At 41.8% G+C, this 10,472-nt stretch overlaps 1 protein-coding gene across 1 annotated transcript in view; it reads right to left on the bottom strand.

Moving 5' to 3' along the window:
• The window catches only part of LOC123516980 (fatty acid hydroxylase domain-containing protein 2-like), a 5,390-nt gene extending 4,775 nt beyond the window's left edge, over positions 1–615 (bottom strand). The window contains exon 1 of the mRNA XM_045276782.1: positions 461–615. The gene's annotated coding sequence lies outside the window, so the exon portion shown is untranslated. The remainder of the gene's footprint in view (positions 1–460) is intronic.
• Between the last annotated feature and the right edge of the window lie 9,857 nt (positions 616–10,472).

Below are 10,472 nucleotides of genomic sequence, written 5' to 3'. Positions count from 1 at the left end.
TGATGGTCACCCAGCCAGTCTTCCCCATTACGGAGCGCGCTCAGAGCTCATAGACCGATCTTCGGGTAGGACTGAGACCACAAAACATACTCCACACACCGGGAAAGCGAGGCCACAATCCTTCGAGTTACATCCCGTACCTATTTACTGCTAGGTGAACAGGGGCCACACATTAAGAGACTTGCCCATTTGCCTCGACGCTTACCGGGATTCGAACCCGGCCCTCTCGATTGTGAGTTGAGCGTGCTAACCACTACACTACGCGGTGTGTGTGTGTGTGTGTGTGTGTGTGTGTGTGTGTGTGTGTGTGTGTGTGAGCATGCATGTGTTTGTGTGTGTGTATGTCGGTCATTATCATTTTGTTATAAGTGTGAGTTATTTATACAAAAGTTTTTAACGTTTGACTTACATGAGGAGCTTTGGAAAATAGAACAAACTTATACCATGGTTCAGTTCTTACCTTCCAAGCAGGTGTTCGTCCCACTGCCTCTGAAGAGTGCGAGTGACCTGGTGGTGCACCCCAGCCTCTATATATGCTGTCCTTGCCGCCCTGCCACCTGTACTGACTCAGGTGGGGTTGGGGGCACGACCAACTCAAAATTCACACCTTCATACCTTGAGATAAGAATTTCCAATTTTCACTTTGTGATATATATCATCTGCTTTTTTGTCACTATAACATTAATTATGCGAGAAAATGGTATAGAGAAATAATGCATATTCATAGAAAAGTTTACGTATTATCTCACAGTACCACTTCAGACCAGTGATAGCATATTAACCGGCTCCACTCAAATTGGAAATGCCTCATAGATAAGGCGACACAAGGACACGACTCTCCAAATGGCGTGGCACCTTCGAAAGTCCGTTTTGTCGTCAAGTCTTGATCACCCAGAGTCAGAATGTCAGTATTTGCGAGTCTTTGAGCTAAATAGTATGCAAAAAGGCAAAAGGAAGAAATATGAAGTATAGGTCATGAGGGGGTTATGTGAGGGAATAGTAACGTTTAAGCAAGGAAGATGTTTTCAACAGATATAAATCTAATAGACGTGTTGTGTAATCATTTTTCATCTTACAAGTTAGGTAAACGTTAGCATGGAGAAATATTACCAAAGAAGAAAAATCAATATCATTTAGTACAAACATGCTGCACGTCTGCCAGTTTTTACTTATCAGAGTTTGCCCTTTGCTGTGCGAGCATTGCCCTCTATCCACCCGTTCTCTCTAAGTGCTTGAGATAAGTAATAATACGATGGAAAATTCCTAAACTTACTCCACCTCACTTATGCACCACACACACATAACTTATTAAAGACATTATTCATAACAACATAATTGCAATTCGCATATATCTAGAGAGAGAGAGCAATATAACTTATTCCCCTCAAAGGTAAGAAAAGAACAGCACTAAGCCACTTGCCGCTTGATCGGTAGTGAATTAAAGGTTCCCTATTAACCTTTTAATATCATGCCACGTTTCCATATTCACTCTACTTACCATTTGGCAATCTTATACAGCTCCAGAATCTCATGTTAGTGATTAAAAATAGTGAAAATTGGCTATTAATCTTTTGATCTCCATAGACCCTTCCTAATGCAAATAAAATTGTCTAATCATACCCGAAAATCAAGGTAAAAACGCGTCCCAGTATTGAACGGGTTAAATAGAAGCACGATTTGAGAGACAGTATGCATAATGAATTATCATGAGCAGTATGCTATGTATTAGTAGAATGACAGCGTCCTTCACACACAAAACGGACACTCTATATTCTCTCTTGAATTAATAAAACTTGTATAAACTTTTCATTTTTGCTGAGGAATGTTTGATTGTATGATGCTTTAGATACATATATATATCCAAGCAGTTAATGAAGCAGTTCAGTTATGACATTGTTAATGATCCCCCTTAAGCGTTTCTGTTTGAAATTCAGTTACATATCCACCACGGTTAAAGCCACGCATTGTATCTGAACGTGTCTAGTGTATCAAACAATACATCATGAAAACCACCGTGGCCGGCCTCAGTTAATTTTCGGGCAAGATGTAGCTAAATATCTAAATATCTACGAGTATGTCGAGACTTAAGACGACTTAAAGATAACTCACTCAACTAGTTTTGTATAACATAACAAAGATGCTAAGGTATCAAGAGGTTGGAAAATCTTATCAAAGGCCGCCACTCATGTCAACACAGATCATGACACACAAACTATTGTCTTGGTCAGGGAGTGTGCTGAGGGGATGTGTACTGATGCCTTGCCAAAAGATGCCTGCAGATCTTGATGTTATTTAATAAGACGGAGCAGACTTCACCAGGAATATAACCGATCTAACTTTGTGACTACATGCGTGTGTCTGGCTGCCAGTGGCTTTGTCCCACAGAGTGTGGCAAGTCCTGCCCCAATACATAGTGGCTACCAAAAAAGAAAACTTGCTTGCTATAGAGAAAGAGAGAGAGGGAGACAAGAAGGTAAGAAAAAAAAAACGAAGGGAGAAATATGTGAGAAAAGATGCAAGTGAAAAGTATGAAGCAGTGGATGGAGAGTTGTTTTGTAGGTTCAAGTGTATAGTTATAAAATACATAATTATATAATGTGTTAATGAGCATATTTGTGGGCTGCAGTGCTCGCCATGTGAAAATTTTGCTGGATGTGGCTTGGTTGTAAGAATCATGGCAACATGATTTGCCTTAATAAAAGTTTAGTATAATACTTGCATAATAGTTGATCCTTAGCCATACATGACGAGAGTGAATACAATTCGTCTCCACGACATATTAACTATTTCAACACTACTATCAATCTTGCAGCTTTCGTCTAATCTCCTTTCGTTCATGTCCAGTAGCCTCAGTCATCCCTTGATAGTTTTGTAAAGATATGCTTGGTCACGACGCAATTCGCCCAGAAGGGAGTGGTCGTCAGCAGTACGTTACATTCCTCAAGAGGAGAGTGGTAAACACTGGCACGTTGCCAAAGCTTTACCATTTGGTCCTTTCCATTGAATTGCACTTTCTGTTAGGCTGATGAGTCCCGTGCACAAGTGGCTCAGTGGGAGTTCATTTAAATGCAGACTACAGATGAACCACTGCAAAGGGCGACCCAAACGGTTCTCCGGCAGGTGCATTGCTACACCTGTGCATCGTGTTTGTGGTGGTGCTGGTGGCTCCCACGCCAATTTTATGGTTCGCAATACCCGTTTCTTCAATCGAATTCTGAAGTCCATCCGCAATAGCTCCAACAATTGCTTGCTTCAGTGTTACACGGTTTGGAAAGAATGTTCCACTTTACCTTTGTAGTCCTGAAGGTTCTTTAAGCTATTCTGTTTGTTTTTCTCTGCAGCTACTGCTGGGGCATTTCCACATAAAGAATATGACTTCAGTGTAGCAAAAGATACTTTTTTTTCTGAATTAGCAATATAACATAACTATTATGAAAATGGTCACAAAAAAGTAAGAAGTCTACGGATATAAAAGACAAGGTTTCCAAACGCAGAGGAAGACGACAGTAACACACTTTGTCTTGGAGTTAACGTTCTCAAACACCACACAGTAAACCTTTATGGGACCCTTACAAACTTTACTTATATGCGGTCGTGTTTTCTTTGGTAGGGACACTTAATATCACGGAAACAGGTGGCTTACACTCTCTGACACAAGGGCTATGTTGAGCTGACAGAAAGTACACGGCGAGGAGCTAAGTCTAACAAAAAATAAATGAGTTTAAACAGAAGCGGATTTCGTACGAGGAAGCTTAGGGTTGTTGAATCTCAGTAAGAAGCGGTGTGTTGTGACGCAATGCTAATCTCCCAATGATGACTCACCGAAACGCACTTCAGTATCAAGATTAGGGTATCAGTGATGCAGCTGTGCGGTCGACGTAACGATGTTGTGTAACTGTGTTAAGCTTCTACATTCATTTATGGGATACGTTCATCTTTAACAACATCATTTTTCGTGATCACAAACGGAAATAACTGAAAATTTCTTGCTCGTTCATTTAGGCAAATACACAAGTTACATACCAATCATCTTTAGTTACAGTTGTGCAATTGGCTGGCATAACAGCGACGGTTACATACATCACAGCCCCGCGTCTATTGAACCACGCTCTACTTGCCCTTCCCAGCTGCATCCAGTCACTCTAATCAATTTAGTTTACTTCAGTCCTACAGGATGAAACACATACTAAGTAAATGACTAGATTAATTAACTTATATGTTTACACAAACCAAACTACTTCACGTTACATTTTTTAACCACTTACCAGAGCGAGGGTTACGAGTACTGATCTCCAGACAGAATAACTTATGAAGCTTGATAACAGCTGCCAGGATAGAAAAAAAACGACAAACCTTGCACGCATTTCAGCATCATATATATAGACCCCTGCTTCATTGTCTGCTTTGAGGAGAAAGTAAAGGTTCACAAAGCACGTGTACTCGTATATCAGTTCAGGCTTGTGGATATAGTGCTGGTCTGAAGTTATTTAAAGTTATTCGAAGCAGAATTAGTGAAAATTTGCTGTCAGTATTACGAGTTTGGTGATGATGGGTTGAGTAGTAGTAGTAGTAGTAGTAGTAGTAGTAGTAGTAGTAGTAGTAGTAGTAGTTAGTAGTAGTAGTAGTAGTAGTAGTAGTAGTAGTAGTAGTAGTAGTAGTAGTAGTAGTAGTAGTAGTAGCAGTAGCAGTAGCAGTAGCAGTAGCAGTTGTAGTAGTAGTAATTCCTAAAGACTGCGTTACAGAGATGACCACAACCAAATTTGCCTACCCCAGCGTTCCTCTTACACGAATAACTTACACAATCGTTCCCTGTCAAATCCCAAAAAATATGCAAAGCCTTCAGCAGCCACAGCTATCTCGGTCTGTCAGTGCTACCTGCCTTTCTCTAAATAAAATGGTTTTCTTACAAGCTCTGAACAATCATACCTCTTTTTACTTTTCTCCATACTGTACTCTGGCATTTACACCGATCCGTCTTCCTGCCCCACGGAGGGAAAGCAGCTGTTGAGTGTTAGCCGTGGTGACGCAACCTTCCATCTCTCATCGTTAATTAATTCAACACGTAACACAATGTCTCAATGAAATATATATACATGAAAAACTTGATCGGTAACAGGGTATGTCGAGGACGATTCTATGACGAGGCAGTTTGTGAATTCTTTTTAGCATAATAACAGTAAACATTAAAAAAAAAAAATAATAGATAAGAATGCCAGAACGAAAAACTGATAGATGGGAGAAAGCCAGCTACTCAGCTACACACTTTCCAAACGTGAAAGGTAAGGGAAATATTTACTGAATCCCTCAGTCAGCAACGAAAGAAGAGGGTAACAAAGCAAGAAGCAGACAATATAACACATATACATGTAACTTCTACTTATGGAAGGGGAGAGGAAATAGCGCACGGGGCCGAGTGAAAGGCAACACCACACAGGAAAGTTAAAGTCTCTTAGGACGTTGAAAGGATGCAAAAGTTTGGCTCCTAAGAAGAAAGAATGGCCTCTCGTCTTTGTCACTCAAGGGCTAAGGGAAGGGAAGTAAGTCCACTGGGAAGGGAGGAAGGGAGGGGAGAAGAGAGAACCTACACAAAGATACTATTTTTGATGACGCCTGCCACGGCTTAACCAACTCCAGCCTGTGCCTAAAACCCTTTCCAGCCTATGACGTTCACAACTCACCAAATACACTCCTACGTACTGAGGAGGCGCCTTGCTTAATGAAATAATGAAATAATAATCTCCTTCAATTGTTATTTAATTTACGAATCAGTTCCTCTTCTTTTACTCATGTGCCGTGACTTAAGTAGGAATTCGTTTAATGCCGCCAAAATATCTGCAAGAGAAAGCTATTAATAATCTCCCCAATATTCTCTCTCTCTCTCTCTCTCTCTCTCTCTCTCTCTCTCTCTCTCAGCCACGACGACACTGGCCACGAGAACGCTTCCTCTCCAGTGATACATTTAAACAGCAACACACACTGCTAGTCAAGTTCCCACTGTCTGCAACATGAAGCGAGCATCTGTCACTCTACTGTGTTCCTGCCACTGCTCTCTGTACTTACTGCTTTCTGGTGTATTGTAAGTACTCTTGCTATATTACTATTATGATTAATAATGCTACTACTGTTATTACTGATACTGCTGCTAACAACACCACCATCTCCAGTACTACTACTATTACTACTACTACTACTACTACTACTACTACTACTACTACTACACTACTATTACTGCTGCTGCTGTTGCTACTACAACAACAGCAACAACTACTACTACTACTACTACTACTACTACTACTACTACTACTACTACTACTACTACTACTACTATTACTGTTGCTGCTGTTGCTACTACTACAACAGCAACAACAAATACTACTACTACTACTACTATTACTACTACTATTATTATCACTTAAAAGACTACTAATCAGAGCTGAGAAAATATCTGAATTGCTTTGAAAAAAAAGTTCTGCTCGAAATCCACAAAAAGAAAAGAGGAAAAAGAATAATTAAAGTGTAAATTATTTTAGGATTACAAGAATGACTATGCCAAGAAAAAAAAAAGGTTATTATTATTATCATTATTACTGTCATTATTATCGTCATCACTATCATCAACATACGTACACCTATCACCATCACCACCACCACCACCACCACCACCATAAGACAATATAAAAACATCAATTATCAAACGCACAAAAAAAAAAAAAAAAATCTATACCAGCAAACTCCACACCGTCTAACACACAGCCTTAATATCCACGAAAACGAACTAAACTTCCTTCCAGCGCTACGTTCTCTTCACCTCTCAATGAGACTTAAAGACAGACAAATGAGCATCGCACCCAGGGAACACAATTTGGTCGCCTAAACATCATTACATCAAACTCGCTGATCCCTCGAGCTTGTCTGCTTACCGGAGCGTCTTGTACCACCGCCATGTTCGCCTCTCAACGTGGAAACCCTCGCCAGTCTATCTGATTTGTTATGGACGTGGGCTATCTCAGGGGTGCAACGAGACAGGGTGGGTCGTGGGTCGTGGGTCGTGGGCGGTGGTGCATGTTACCGTGGCTTGCTTGGGGAGTATAGCCAATGTGACGAAGGGATTAAAGGTGTTTGGCCATTACATTTTGTCTATAGAAACTTGTCTCGTGATTTTTACCATGCGTAGAAATTTGTTCTAGGAATTTTGTCCATTGAAATATGCCTTACTCTACATTTTGCTTTAGAGTGTCTTTAGAGATTTACTTTGCGTTTTGACTCTAGAAATTTGAGTAAAGTAGTAGTACTTATATTTGCTTGTATTGTTTATCGTCTTCATTTCATTACTGCACTTATTTTAATCGACCTAATATCGCATACACAGAAAAAGAATATATGAGCTAACCATTTATTCACTGTTGATGTGGGACGCACGAGCAATTAAAATATAACCAACATTTAAACACAAGACAAAATCCGAGGCTGATAACTGGTGACGACATATCTATAACGAAGCAATTATCTCCGTACTAGTTAATAGGCAGGTGACACGCCAGATCCGCACTAATTACCGATGCCAGGGTCGCCGCCGCCGCTGGGTGGGAGGCGGCGGTGACTCGGGCGGTCCTGACTCATTACTGCACCGCCAGGATCAAACACTCACTCATTTCCACGTCACAAGCACAAAGCCGCCTCCCTTTTCCTGGTAATTCCACTAACGGTGAACAAACCCGAGCAAAACCACCGCTGACGTACACGCTAAGCTTCCACGTGAATTGAAGCTTTTTTTTCTTTTTATTCATGATGGCTTTTGATAGAGACGCAATTTTTGAGATCTCGTTATCAAGTCTGGTTGACGTTCATTTCGAATCGCAAACAGACATGATAGAAAAAAATGGCTACTTTAAGGTTATTTTATTTTTATCTTAAGAATTCTTATGGAAGGTTCGTTAGGGTACGGAGTTTTCCAGATGACGTGACTTGAATGGTTTGGTTACTTAACCTGGGACATCCTCATGGAACGACGCATTGCAAACAAGAGATTTTAGGGGAATTTCTTGTCCAGTGTAAAGTGAAAGGTTATCCAACAAATAGGAAAGACGCAGCATAAACTTTACAACCCTAAAGTAGAAGTGCTAACCTTCCACACACACACACACACACACACACACACACACACACACACACACACACACACACACACACACACACACACACACACACCAAATAGTTGTGTCTGTGTCACAAGGGAAGCACCGTTTTCTAGAGTGCAGACGTTCGTGTTATTGCTGCTGTGATTAAGTGCGCTGTAATGTCTCTCTGTCAGAAGTAGCTAGACATATTGTCATCCGTAACCAAAACGATACCATAAACTAAAAGACTTCAATGAAACCTACTGCCATTCGAGAGAGAGAGAGAGAGAGAGAGAGAGAGAGAGAGAGAGAGAGAGAGAGAGAGAGAGAGAGAGAGAGAGAGAGAGAGAGAGAGGATATCGAAGCTGACGACGCAAAATTAACAATCTATAAAAATAAAAATAAATTCACTTTATTTCAGACCACTTTAATCACCATGAAGACTTGCTACATGTGACTGTTGATCAATCCACCACAACCTGCTTTCCTCACCCAAACATACCTTCACCTCCACCAAGGCACCAGCTGCTCCTGCCTCGTCCACCATTCCACCACCTTTTCCTGGCTCGTCCACCCAACCCCTAACATGGCCTAATAATAACACCCCTTCCTGAACACACACACCATTCCACGCCCAACAGCCTCACTTGATATCGACGCCTCACACCCACAACGATGCAGGAATATGGCCTCCCGTACGCCTAATTCCAACCGTATCATTGTTATTAAATGCAAAATGTTACCTTACAGTTTGGTCATTAGAAAAGTTGAACACATGAGTGACATACGTAAGAGTCATCGTCCATGTGATGTATTCAGTTAGCTGTCCAAAAGTTCTCTTACACCACTCATGTCTAATGTATTCAGGTATCACAGCTTATGACTACACACACAGACACAGACACATTCATTCTCACACTCACGCACGCACACACACACACACACACACACACACACACACACACACACACACACACACACACACACACACACACACACAGTGGACGACCAGTTGACATGGAGGCAGCATATCACCGCCACAGTTAGGGCGGCGGCCTACAGACTTTACATGCTAAGCAGACTCAAATCACTGGGCACACCAACAGAGGAATTAAAAGAGGTATACCTAACCTTTATTCTGCCAAGACTGAAGTATGCCTCACCAGCGTGGTCCTCCTGCCTCACCGCCACTCAAAGGCAGCAGCTCGAAAATGTACAAAAAAGGGCATGCAGAATCATCCTCGGCCCTGCTTACACTAACTACGACCACGCCCTGACCACTCTGAACCTCCCCAGGCTGTCTAACAAACACCGAGAAGCCCTGTTGAAACTGGGCAGAAGCCTGCTACGTCACCTGAGGCTCCGCAACCTTCTCTCCCCTGCCACCCCTCGCTCTGCCATACCACCCGTCACAGCAACGTCCTCATACCCACGAGAGCCACTAGAACCGATCGTGGTGGTGGTGAATTACACACACACACACACACACACACACACACACACACACACACACACACACACACACACACACACACACACACACACACACTCTCTCTCTCTCTCTCTCTCTCTCTCTCTCTCTCACAGCAGGCCTAAAACTACCGGCTAGCTCTACCAAGTAGTCTGAAGGAGTGTGTAGGCAGCGAAGAGGGAGGCTGCGGGTGACACGTGCTAATAAAGGCCACTACTTTAACGCTCGCTGCCATCACCGTTAATCGAATCATTAAGCGGGGCTTCCTCCAAACCTGACGGAAACAAGTATGCAGACTATGAAGAGAATTTCTTCACCACTACTTCTAATTGCCAAGGTAGTAAGACGTGCATTCCTATATAAAGGATTGAAAAAACGTGGTGGTGATCAACCCAACAATAGAAAGGTCACAGGTAAAGATTGGCTGCTGATTGGGCTGGGAAATCTATACTGAGGTTCAGGATTAATCGCGAACCACTACAGGCTAAGGCTAAGACAGGATCTAAGAAGGCTACATCACGTTCGTTCTTTCACTGAAGCCAGCAAGGAAGCCACATAACTAACAACTCTGCAGCCTGTAACCTGTGTCGGTGTGGTTACTGTCTGGGACAGAAGGAACACGCCATATATCTCGGTGACTGAGATCAGTGCCTTGGCTACGAAACGAACAACGGCAAACGTTTTATTGAGTCAGTGGGGGCAGTATCTCCTTAATTGCAATTAGTGCTTTCAAATATCGGTGTTCTTAATTTGCTGTTTTTAGTCTTTTATACATCCTTTAAATTTTAAAAATTCATATATTTTTAATCTTACTTTTATTCTTAACATTATTATTTTATATAACTCTACATTTCAGTTTCATAGGACCTTAGTCATGCAGGAGG

This window comes from Portunus trituberculatus, chromosome 41, assembly GCF_017591435.1.
Source record: "Portunus trituberculatus isolate SZX2019 chromosome 41, ASM1759143v1, whole genome shotgun sequence".
In the NCBI taxonomy this organism is placed as follows: Eukaryota; Metazoa; Arthropoda; class Malacostraca; order Decapoda; family Portunidae; genus Portunus; species Portunus trituberculatus.
Note: the sequence above shows the minus strand (reverse complement) of the source record. Positions and strands in the feature narration are given on the sequence as shown.